Genomic DNA, 12,677 nt, shown 5'->3' on the forward strand with positions numbered 1-12,677 from the left:
TCTGCCTGTTTTTTTTCAGCTGCGTAAAATCCGCAAAATTGCTCGCTTTCTTACTACGGAAGCCCTCACTCTGGCCCTCTTAGCTCTAGTGATTTCCAGAATCGACTACGCCAATTCCCTATATGTAGGCATCCCTGACTATCAGCAAAAGCGCTTGCAACTCGTCCAGAATCAGGCAGCCCGCCTCATTTTCCATCAACCTAGGCACTGTCACACTCGCCCTTTGTTAAAATCCTTGCATTGGCTCCCTGTCTCAGAACGTTGCAAATTCAAGCTGGGGTGCCTCATCTTCAAATCCTTGGCTGGTCTCAGCCCTGTGTTTATTTCTTCTCTCATCCACCCCTATGTTCCTACTCGCAATCTGCGCTCGGCCCATCTGGCCCTCCTCAAAGTTCCCAGAATTAAGCGCAAGAAATGGGGCGGTCTTAGATTTTCGTTTCTCGCCCCGTCTTTTTGGAACATTCTCCCCTTGGATATAAGATTGGCCCCATCTTATCCCCACTTTAGATCTCTTCTCAAGACTCACTTCTTCCGTTTCGCTTATAACTAACTTCTCCCCCTTCTTTTTCTCCCACCCCTTCCTCCCCAGGTAGCTGCTTACCCTAGCGCCAAGAAACCGCATGGTGAACGTCGCGCTTTACAAGTTTCTTTTACATTACATTACATTACATTACATTACATTACATTTACATTACATTACATTACATTACATTACAAGGGCAGAATGTTGTCAATCACAGTGGCTGAAGTGAGCTGACCCTGTGCCTCACACTTTAGGCTGTGGGTGGGCAGAAGCACAATGTGAATGACACTACAGCAAACCAATGGATCAAGAGGGCTGACTGATATCCCTGTACGTATGTACAGTTTATATGTATTTATTAAAACAAGCGGTCGTCTAACGCCAGATCTAAAAATGCGACCTTGAATTTGGAAGATAATTTGTGGTTTGACTGAAATAATGCTAAAAATTAAAATTGGGTGAAGTATTATCAGCACATCTTTCCTAATGATATGAGGATATATATCTGACACAAGTTTCAAGTGAGCAGCAAACAAAGAGAGCAGCGGGACCAAAAAAATGCACGTCAGCCTTTCAACATGTTTTTGTGCCCGGCCTCAGGCGGCCTGTTTTCTAGGTTAAACCTGTGGCAAGAGAGACTCGGGGGAGCAGGGGGCTTGCTCGTTATATTTAGTGTGAGTACGGCTAGAGGAAGTCAAGACATATGCTAGGGTTCACTTGATCTGGGAGTTGTGCAATGATTCATTTAAGTGCAGGGTGATTATCCACGTAATTGAAATGAAGTGACTTAATGCAGAACGTCCGTCCCTCGCTGTGCACGCATCCAGCTCGGATCGCAAGCTGATGCCTTCGAAATGCTAAAGAAGTCTCTAATGTATGTCAAGATTGGCAACAACAGCCTATTAAAACGAAAATCAAATTGCTGCCTTCAGTGCCAGTGGTGCAGATCAGAGCTTCCGAATCCCCTCTACTTCCACAGACGGAGTGATCTCACAGTCACACGCGCACACACACATCACACGCTGGTGGGCCCATAACACCAACATTCATCCTACCACTCTATCCGTGCCATGTATAAGGGGAAACACCTTTTCATTACCTAAACCAATCTGCATATACCTTGAGGTCAATGGCATCAACTAGTTGCTATAGATTTGGTGAAAAACATCATATTACACTCAATATTCAAATAACATGACAATAAAATAACCACCCGACACAGTAATTCAAACAGAATTTTGTTTATCTAAAATTGTAAGAAAAGCCAATTAAATGCAAGTTCATTTCTCTCATAATTACCTATTCTGGCTAAAAGTCAGATCCTAAGTCAGAACCGGTCCTCAGCAAAATAGTTAGAGTTTCTAGCCGTCATGTAGAGTCACCGTCCTCTCCGTCAGCATCGGGACCTCTGATCATTGGTTCGGGAAGAAGTGGCGCTAGACCTCTCTAGTCTACTAATATTTATACTAAAATTACATTCCAAATGTTGCAATCATATCTTAAAAAACAGTCGAATGGCGGAAATTATGTCGTCTTGGTACATTGGGATACAACGATAGTTTCTCTCACGCATTGATAGTCTCAAATAATGAATAGAAATTAGGAGTCCATAACTAATTCGTTACTTCTACAGATGTCTCTTTAGGGTAAATTGTATCCCATCCGTGGGACCACTATAAGTTCATCATGTCGGTATTTGGATTAGTAACAAATCTCCACGTTCAGGGGCATTTGGCATCTCTCCCAGATTTGTCATCATGTTCATGGCTTTTCAGTTCATCAGGAGGGCAAGGTCGCAGTCAGCGCGAAGCCTCCTTTCAATTATTCATCTACTCAAATGCAGGCTGCGGGTGGTAGCCATTTTCTAGCAGGCCACAATGGTCAACTTAAGTAAAAAGAAACACAAAACATAATTACTGCATAGAAATGATTATACAGTGTTATTCCCCTGCCAATACCCTTATGTGTATGCATTTACTTAGCCATTTGCGACATCAAAAGCCATTAATGCGTATTAATTATAAGCGCAAAACAAAATAACATCACATAAGCAACATCTATTTCTGTCAGTTTGCTCACCAACTTAGTTCACTCATTATTTTAGCCATGCAATAGCATTCCCACATGTAATTCTTCTGTTAATAAGGTTGATTAGACAAGACTCGACAAACCTTTAATATTTAATAATTAATCAGTAGTACTTTTAATTATAACATACGAAAATGAAACAGGTATTTGGGTTTAAAGTAAAAACCCTGCTCCATCAATTCCCCCTTTGGTGATATCTTATCACCACAAAAATCAAAAACCCCAAAAATCAATTTAATTTCCCCTTTTGAAGAAATTCAAAATGTCTTCTTGTTTAATTTTTTTTAAACTCTTGTTTCCATATCATCTTCTCTCTTAGTTTCTATATACATGCTTTCTCTCAATTCTTCTAATTCTATTTCTTGTGGATCTCTTTCTGGTTTCTTTTGTCTCTTTTTAACATTTTCTCTTGTTATTTTCTTTTTATTTCTTCTATATCTACAACACATACACCCCAATCTAAGAATCAATAAAGCAACAATTACACACGTTAATGGAAATAATATCTTACCAAAAATGGTACTACCTATTTTAGCTACAAAATTCTTAATAGCAATCATCTTATTAGCCATTTTAGTCCAGATACTTTCAGCTTCCAGTGGTACTAATTCTTCATGCAAATCAGTAATATTTTTGATATAGACCTTTAGATCTTTGCTTTCGTCAGGAATGTAAGTGCAACAATGTTGAACTTTCAGCATTCCACAGACTCCCCCCTCTTTTGCCAAAAGAATGTCGAGGGCAAGTCGATTTTGCATCGCCATAGCGCGTAAAGCAACCATTTCAGTATTTACCAAAAGAAAGCCTCCAGCGGTGCTTGTTGACAAGCGATCTACCACTGTTGACAGCTTCCGAATGCCAAATGCATTCAATGAAATTCCCACTGCTGGAATTAAAGCTCCAAAAATATCTCCTACAATTTCTGTCCATGTTTCTCTTCTATAGCGGGTTAAGGGATTAGTATGTTCAGCATTGTCTACTCTATCCATGTGAAAAATCTTTGGAAAGACCAGGCCAACATAACATGTGCCAAACCAATGGTCAGGCAAACGGTAATAAGCCTTATTCCCACATATATAATACACTCCCGGAAAAACTGGATCTTCTCCTCCTCTAAATCCCCATCCGGTTGCAATAAAGTATGTATCATGGCACTCACTAGTCCCTATGAAATAATAATCATACTGGGATCTCTTCCTGGTAATGCATAATTTGCCTTTCTGTGGTGCATCTATAGCCATAGTTGGACTGGCTCCATTTTTCAACTCTTTTTCTTTCTCAATATCCCACATTGTTTCACTCATTTTATGCCCTTCTGCTTTCTTGTGCATGTTTAACCTTCTTCTCTCAACCATATCTAGGAAAGTTTTCTCTTCTTCTTTCAAACTGCAGGTTAAATTATTTCTAAAAACATATTCTAATGTTAATTCTCTAGTTTCTATAAAAATCTCACCTAAAGTGTTAGCTTCTTTTGCTGGATTCAGTTCTTTATTCATAGGCAGTTGCCCAAGAATATTATCTATGTTAGACATATTATAATCTAATTTCCCTAATTGATAAAATATACTAATCAACACACTACATGAAATTCCATACGTAGCCGGAGGATGATGATAAGTCACTCCTTCTGCTCCTTCTGAAACAGAAGCAGGTAATTGCATACAGACGTAGCAATCCCTTACATCCATTGTCTTTACGTATTCATACAGCAATTTTGAAAACACATTGCTGGAAAAATCATTAATTGACCTATCCTTATGTATATATACATTGCTAGTTCTAGTTGGAACTATCTTTTGTGAACTTTTCCCTATATTAGTCTTGTTCTCAGTATGTCCTTCTAAAGTGTCTATTGTTACTCTAAAAGAAATCAGTAGAGCAAGCACGCTCCAAAGCAGCATTAATAATCCTGTACAGCAGCAGCACATCTTGCACCATCTTTTCAAGAAGGTACATCTACTTTGATTATTCTCAGTGTTAGCCATCTTGTTAATTTGACCGTGTCTTTTGACTTAGCCTCTTCTACTCCACTACCGAACTTTAGGGCAGCAAGTACCCAACAGATTATTACAATCTACTAGTTTTAATTTTACTTCTTTTCCTTTCTTCTCCAAAAGATTTCTTTTGGATTTATTCAATTTGGATTTTCATCACTTTTCACTGTTTCTTCATCATCATCAAACTGTATTAGGTCCTGAACATCCGTCTCTTCTCCAATGTCGGACAAGACAACTCTCAGGATTCCCACTGCTTATTCTTCATCAACCACTTTCAGTAAAGCCTCCTCTGGACTTCCTTGACTGTCTGCCTCTTCTCCTTGTTCAGGCAGTGCCACATACGTCCATTCTGGTGACTTATACTTCTGGTTTGGTTTTCTGATTCTTTTAGTTCCTTCAGATATCTTTGTTTCCTCTTCTTTTGTTGGGTTTTGACTTGACACTTCGTTCACTTGCTCAGCTTTCGAAGAGTTAACTCGTGTCAGTCGATACCTCAGTCTCTTTATCTTGTTGGGCCAAAGATCTCCTTTAGCATTTCTCTTTTGTCTTCCTTCTTTATTGTTTCTTTCTCCAATCCAAGTTCTCTTTCTCAGAACTCGTCCTCCATGTATCTCATTTTCACTTTCATCAGATTCTGTCTCAGTTGCCTCTTGTTCATCAACAGTTTTCTTTTCTCCAACAGCTTCCTTTTCTCCAACAGTCTCTTTTTCCACCACTTGAGATTTCCCTACTTCTGTCCCTCCTCGGATCTCCAACACGCAATCCTCTTGCTGTCTACTTGTCCCTTCACCTAGCTTGTTGTTGATGTTCCCTACACCTCCTCGGGGTTTTTCCGCAATCTGTCCCTCTCTTTCTTTTTCTGTCCCTTCTTCTTCAAGAATTATCTCAGGTGGAACCTGTCCAATTATCTCATTTGATTCAGGTGTCACTTCTGTTGGAATGTTCTTTTCTTTTCTATCTTTCTTTTTGTGTTTGTCACTGTCAGTTGGAACTTCAGGCACTTCTTCAGAATCTGGATTAGTCTCAGGAGTTTGCAATGTTCTTTTTAGAACTTCCTCTGGTGGGATGAAAATTTCTCTTGACTCACTTTCCCCACTTTCAGGATTCTTTTTCCTTTTTACTGCCTCACTGTCTGCATCATTACTGGAATCTGATTCTTCAAAGTATTCTTTTCCAGTGCCGTCTCTTGGATTTGGAACTCTCAGTGTGTGACTTGCATGTATCCAATTTTTCACTCCAGCACACTTCACAGCAGTCGTTGTGGTCAGAATGACTTGTCTTGGCCTTCCCCACCTTGGAACCAGGCAATTCCTTCTTCTGTGGACTTTTATTCTTACCCAGTCCCCTGGGCTCAGATCATGGGCTGGTTTATTTTCAAGTGTGGTGGCGTCTTCTCCAACCTGGTGAAACACAGAATGAACTGTGTCAGCCAGGCCCTTACAGTAATCCAAAATCATGTCATCAGTTATAGTCATCAGCTTGTTGACTGGTACAAAGGCATGTCTCATAGAACGTCCCATGATAATTTCATGTGGACTCAAACCTGTGGTTCTGTCTGGAGTAGACCTAATTGTCATCAGGACTAGAGGCAAGACATCAGGCCATTTCATTCCTGTGGCCAGGCACATTTTGCCAATTCTGTTTTTGATGGTACCATTCATTTGTTCAACCACACCAGAAGCCTCTGGTCGGTAAGCGCAATGTAGCTTCTACTGTAAACTCAATGCTTCACAGATCAAACCCATGATTTCATTATAAAAATGTCCTCCTCTGTCTGATTCAATGGTCACTGGGAACCCATACCTTGGGATGAATTATCTTAACAGTAGCTTGGCCACTGTTATCCCATCATTTCTTCTTGTTGGATATGCCTCCACCCACCTGGAGAACAAACAGACCACCACCAGGACATACCTCAATCTGTTGACTTGGGGCATTTCGATGAAATCTATCTGCATTCTTGTGAAGGGTCCACCCTCCCTGCCTATGGTTCCTAGGCTCACCACTGTTCTCTTTCCAGGATTGAATTGCTGACATATCAGACATCTCTGACAGAGACTCTCTGCTATCAGCCTGAATTTTGGACTGTACCGGGTATGCTTAAAGGCCCTTATCATAGCATCCCTCCCCAGGTGTCCTGGCCATGATACATCCTTGCCATTGTTGACAACATGCTATTGGGCATAACTGGTCTTCCATCCCTATAGACCCACACATGGTCTTTTTTCCCTTGGTGCACAACCTGCTTTCACCCAATCTTTCATTTCCTCATCTCCTGCCTCATCCTGCAACTGCTTCACTTCCTCCCATGTTCCCACCGCATTAGTAAACATTAAGGAACAAGAAGACATTTCTCTTTCTTTACTCCGATTAATGGAATGATTATTCCTTGCACAGTATTGTGCTATGTCATTGTCAAATTTGTTCCCAACGGTGACGAAATCATCACCTTGACCATGAGCAGCACATTTTACAACTGCTAGTTCTTTAGGCAGCTGTATCGCCTCTAGCAATTTTCCAACCACTTCAGCATTCTTTATGGGAGTTCCACTTGAGGTCAGGAAACCTCTTTGTAGCCATAGCTGGCCAAAATCATGGACAACTCCGAAGCCATACTGGCTGTCAGTCATCACAGTCACTCTCACATTTCTTCCAATCTTGCAAGCTTTCCTTAGGGCTACCAATTCTGCCACCTGAGCGGATTTAACTCCTTTCAAAGGTGATGCTTCCACAACTCCTGAAACTGTACACACAGCATATGCGGCACTCAGTGTTCCTTCATCCGTTCTCAAGCAAGATCCATCCACAAACAACACATGATCACTCTCAGGCAGTGGCAGATCTCTTATGTCTGGTCTTGGTTTTGTACAGTAATCAAGCACATCCAGGCAGTCATGATCAACTTCATTCCTCACTCCCACACATTCAGCATCAGGCAACAGTGTCGCTGGATTCACATTCACACATCTCTCAAGGCTCACATTTGTTGCACCAAGAATGACTTTCTCATATTTAGTCAGCCGACTATGAGAAATGAACTGTGTCCGGCTCCTTGTTAAAAGGATTGCCACATCATGAGGTACGAATACCCGTACAGGATAGCCCATAATGATTCCTTCACTTTGTTCCAGACTTCTGCATGTAGCAGCTACTGCTTTCAGGCAACCTGGTAAACCCACAGCTACTGGGTTAAGTGTTGATGAGAAGTATGCAATTGGCCTTCTCAGACGTCCAAGTTTCTGGATTAACACTGAAAGTGCACATCCATTTCTCTCACTACAGTACAGCTCAAATTCTTTTTCGTAATCTGGCATTCCCAGGGCAGGAGCTTCACCTAGCCTGTTCTTTAACTCTTTAAATGCCGCCATTTCTTCTGGGTTTAATTCCAATGGGTCTTTCACCTCACTTTTTGTCAATTTAATCAATGGTTTGGCAATCAGGGAAAAGTTACTTATCCACTGACGACAGTAACCAACCATTCCCAGGAACATTCTTACATCCCTTTGTGTCATTGGGGCTCTCATTCCTCTGATGATTTTAATCCTGTCAATGGTCACTTTCCTCAGGCCTTTCTCAATATTATGTCCCAAATACTGGACTTCTTTCTTGCAGAATTGCAATTTGGCTGGAGATACCTTTAATCCTCTATCTGCCAAATGATTCAGTAAAGCAATGGTGTCTACTTCACAAGCTTCACGTGTTTTTGATGCCACAAGCAGGTCATCAATGTATTGGACCAAAACTGAATTTTCAGGCATTGTTAGACTCTCCAGAGATTTCTTCAGCAATTGATTAAATATCGAAGGGCTTTCTGTATACCCCTGTGGAATTCGGCACCATGCCAAAATTCGCTCTCCAAATCTAAATGAAAAAATCGGCTGGCTGTCATGATGCAATGGGATTGAAAAGAAAGCATGACACAAATCAATTACTGTATACCATTCTGCATCATGGGGAATCTGATACAAGATCACTGATGGATTTGGCACAATGGGACAGCATGACATAACAATCTTGTTAATTTTTCTCAAATCCTGTACTATTCTGAACTTTCCATTGGGTTTCTTCAGTCCCATTATTGGTGAATTACATGGACTGCTCAATATTTCTCTTAACACCCCCTGCTGGATCATTTTCTCAATTATGGGTGTTATTCCTTCAATTATTTCAGGTGTCAGTCTGTATTGTGGAATGTTTGGGTAAACCACTCCCTCTTTTACGGTAATTTTTACTGGATCTACATTTCTCATCAGGCCCACATCTTCTCCAGTAAAATCCCAAACTGCTGCTTTTACTGTCTGTTTTAATTCTGGGGGTAATGCATCTGGATTAAACACAGCATATGTTCCCAAAGCCTCACATTCCCTGTTATCCATGGTCATTCTGTATAGGACATCCTCATCTGGTGTTTCAAAGGTTATTCCATCTGGAGTACAGAAAATAGTGCAATTCATCTTGCACAGCAGGTCCCTGCCTAGCAAGTTCACGGGACTAGTGTCACACACCACAAATAGGTGCATTTCTGAAAATTTCCCTATTCTAACTCTTACTGGTTCAGTAAGATGAGATTTTATCTGTGTGTTGGACACACCAACTACTTGGATTGCTTCATCCGAGAGAGGAAGATTCTTTATATCAGCTGACCTGACAGTTGATCTTGTAGCTCCTGTGTCAACTAGAAAAGTAACACTTTCACCATTGATTTTTCCATCTACAAATGGTCCTGCCTGGTCTATTTCTAGAGTTGCGCCAAGTACGCAATCCTCCTCCTCTCTTCGGCACCGTCAGAATTCTCCCTCAGAATCACTTCCCTCATTCCTTAGCCAATATTGTGACACAGCGCTTGCGCGTTTTGGCTTGTTTACCTGCTCTTCATCGTAGAACCCCGAATCTTGGCTGTACTTCTGGGATCCTCTTCTTTGTGGCAAGGGTGGTTTTGGCACCTGATTCTGCTGCTTAACAGCCTTCTGCTGTTGCTGATGCTGACCACACCCCTCACTCTGCACCCACCTGTGAATTCAATGATGGATTGTCATCATTAGTAGACGGTGGATTCTTACACTCGGATTTCCAGTGCCCTAATTTTCCACAGTTGTGGCAGGGAACCTTTTCTTTGCTTCCTCAATATTACCTTTCCCTTTTCCTGGGCCAAATCTAGGTTTATTTCCTGGATTATTTTTTTGGTCCGCCAACTGAGCTTCCTGTCTTTCTGCAACTTTCACCTGTACCCACATTGCCTTTTCCTTCGGTTTCCTTTGCTTTGCCTCAATCTCAGGAAGTATTTTGCATGTCTCAGGATCTCATCAATCTTTTTGCTCTGCCAGTCTACGGTATGCTGCCTTATCATTTCACTGATTTCAGGTCGCAAGCCATACACAAATCTATATACAAAATGGCTCAGATCCTTATCACCCAGATGTTCCTCTCCACTGAACTGTTTGAAAGCCAGTATTAGCCTTTCATAGTAAGCATGGACTGATTCTTTCACTTCCTGATGTGTTCGATCTATTTTAACCCAGTCTGTTTCCTTGGGGGGTATCTTATTCTTCAGGAAAGCCATAACCTGCTCATACTTTTTCATAACCTCCGGGTCTGGAGCTCCTGTCTTTGGATCTCTCGGATATTCTTTAGTGGGCCAGTCTATGACTATCTTACATTCAGCCCACAGATCTGCTGGTACAATTATATCAAACAGACTATTCAGGTCGATCCACAGCACCTTTGACAACTTCCCAAACCTGTCAACCTGTCTATACCACTCGACGGGCTTCTCCCTTAGCCGAGGGAAATCATTTGTAAATGACAAAATATCTTGTCTGGTCCATGGGACATGTACGTACCCTCCTCCTGGAATCTCCCTCATGGGATAAGCTGTCACTGCTTTCTCCTTTTCTTTCAGGGGGAATGTTGAGTAAGTTCTGTCTGCTGCATCCTCTCGCTTTCTATACCATCTATCTTTCCATCTTTCCACATCTCCCCATTTTCTCAGCAAAGCATTCATCTCCTTAATCTGTCCTGTTCGGCCTGCATTATTCAGATTCTCAATGTCTTTATCTGTAAAATCCACTCGGTAAGGCTTTTGTAAAGCTTTTACCTTGTCCATGTCGATTCCCATTTCACTGGCTATTCCTTTCAATCTGTCATGTATGTTCTTTGCTCTCCATGTGATACTGTTACACAGGAATAGAATCTCCCCTTCCTGATAATTTTTCAGCGTTTCTGTAGGGATTGTTCCTACAATCAGCTCCTCCATTTCCATACGTATTCTAGCTACATCAATTCCCTGGGATTCCTTTTCTTTCCTCTGCAAAGCTTTCAGCCAATCATTCAAATCTTCCACAGTTATCCCTGCGGATTTTTCTGCACCCCCTGGTTCTGTCACTCTTTGTGGTTCTAAGATCGATCCTCCAATCATTCTGTTCCCTTCCACACAACCAGAATTCAAACCTGAGTTAGTCTGCACATTCAACTCTCCTCCACATATGGTATGTCTCCACTGATTTTCTCCTGGTCTCCACTGATTTTCTCCCGTTCTCATTTCTGTCTGCTCTGGAGGAACAATCAATTTGTTGGCTACATATGGAACTGTCAAACCACTGTCATGAAGCCTAGTAGCCTACGTAGCCTAAGTACATACAAAACATCAAGGACACGCTTTCTTAAAGCACCTTGATTGATTCCCATTTGAAACCCACCCCTGTCCCGTGCAACCAGCACTCCGTAAGGTATGATTTAATGCTTTATTGGTATATGAGTCACAATATATGTAAACTAAATATTTGTTAATGTTTAGTGATATTGTATTTATATTTGATATTTGTATTTATTTGTTGAATGCTTTTGGAGTCCGTTTTTGTAAAGGCAGGATATGTTCAGTATTGCTTTCAATCTGGAGCCTGGAATGCAGAGTCAGCGCGCAGCAAGCGAAGCGCTCTGCAATTAATTCCGACCCGGTCTTTAACCGGGATCGGAAGGACGCGTCTCGCGCTACGTACGTAAGCAATGTAGAGAATGTTCTGAGGAGTTCTGGGTGTGGCATGGGTATTTAATGCCACACCCAGCCATTTACTTCGCTTAGCCTCCTGATTTCTACGGAGGAACTCACCTGAATTCCGAAGCAGCCGCGTCTTCTGGTTTCATCCACTGGAGGGCACCATCGCTTCAGTCAAGGGATCTAAGGACAGAGACAATGCAGAAAATGAAGAGCTAAGTACAATCTTTTAGTTTCTGGCGCCCAACGCAAGAAAGCTTGAAGTCACTTTACGAACGTAAAGAAGAACAAGAATTTTTGGAACTTTCTGCTTATGATAAGCAAAGGCTATACTTTGGACTTTAGTTTAAAAAGAAAAACCTAGTTAAAGAAAGCAACTGTCATAGGTTTTTGTGTAGTATGTTTTACCTTTGTTAAATATAGGTCTGATGAAGGCATAAGGAATTGTTGGCGTACACGTACAAAAGTAAGTCACGCAATAAGTAAAGAAAAGGAAAAAACGTAAAGCAATGTATATCTAAAATATTCTGCTGTCGGACTAGAATGTAAAGGTTGTGTTTGTTTATTTAGATACCCTTAGGTTTGTGGAACGCTGTATAAGAGTACCAATGCAGCCAGGTTGTTATTTGACTCAAAGACTGTCAACACCAAGAAATACTGAATTTCACAATATTGCCAAGCTAGTTCACGCGCACTTTTCCTGCCTGTCCTTGCAGGGTTTCTTGATAAACTGTCTTGAGCCATGTGTTTCAGTAGTATTAATTCACTGTATCTGACCCGTAATAACTTTAAAAAAATGCCCGCCTGGGCCTTACCTGGGCTGCTGGTGATCTGCCGAGGGACTCCTGAGGCTTCCTTCCAGAAAGTTTCACCACCACAGAGTGCAGACACGCGCGGGAAGCAGTGTGAGGTCGAGTCTGCGCAGACTCGAATCCTCTGCTTCCTGCCTGCCACACCCTTTTCCCAACTCGTCACAGGGTGGGTCCCACCAAGGGTGGGTCCCACCACGCCCTGTAATGAGTTGGGAAAGGGGGCTGGGTGACGAGCTCCACTCTCTGATTGACGTGGAGGGTTAGCG

General features: G+C 41.7%; 1 long non-coding RNA gene across 1 annotated transcript; it reads right to left on the reverse strand.

The window, feature by feature from the left end:
• Positions 1-1,902: 1,902 nt before the first annotated feature.
• On the reverse strand, positions 1,903-12,471 carry LOC146871126 (uncharacterized). The gene is made up of 3 exons (XR_014959506.1): positions 12,415-12,471; positions 11,714-11,782; positions 1,903-2,408 (listed from the first exon to the last, which is right to left on the reverse strand). It is a non-coding gene; the product is annotated as an uncharacterized LOC146871126 (long non-coding RNA).
• Between the last annotated feature and the right edge of the window lie 206 nt (positions 12,472-12,677).

The sequence above is a fragment of the Triturus cristatus genome, chromosome 1_1 (assembly GCF_964204655.1).
Source record: "Triturus cristatus chromosome 1_1, aTriCri1.1, whole genome shotgun sequence".
Taxonomy (NCBI): Eukaryota; Metazoa; Chordata; class Amphibia; order Caudata; family Salamandridae; genus Triturus; species Triturus cristatus.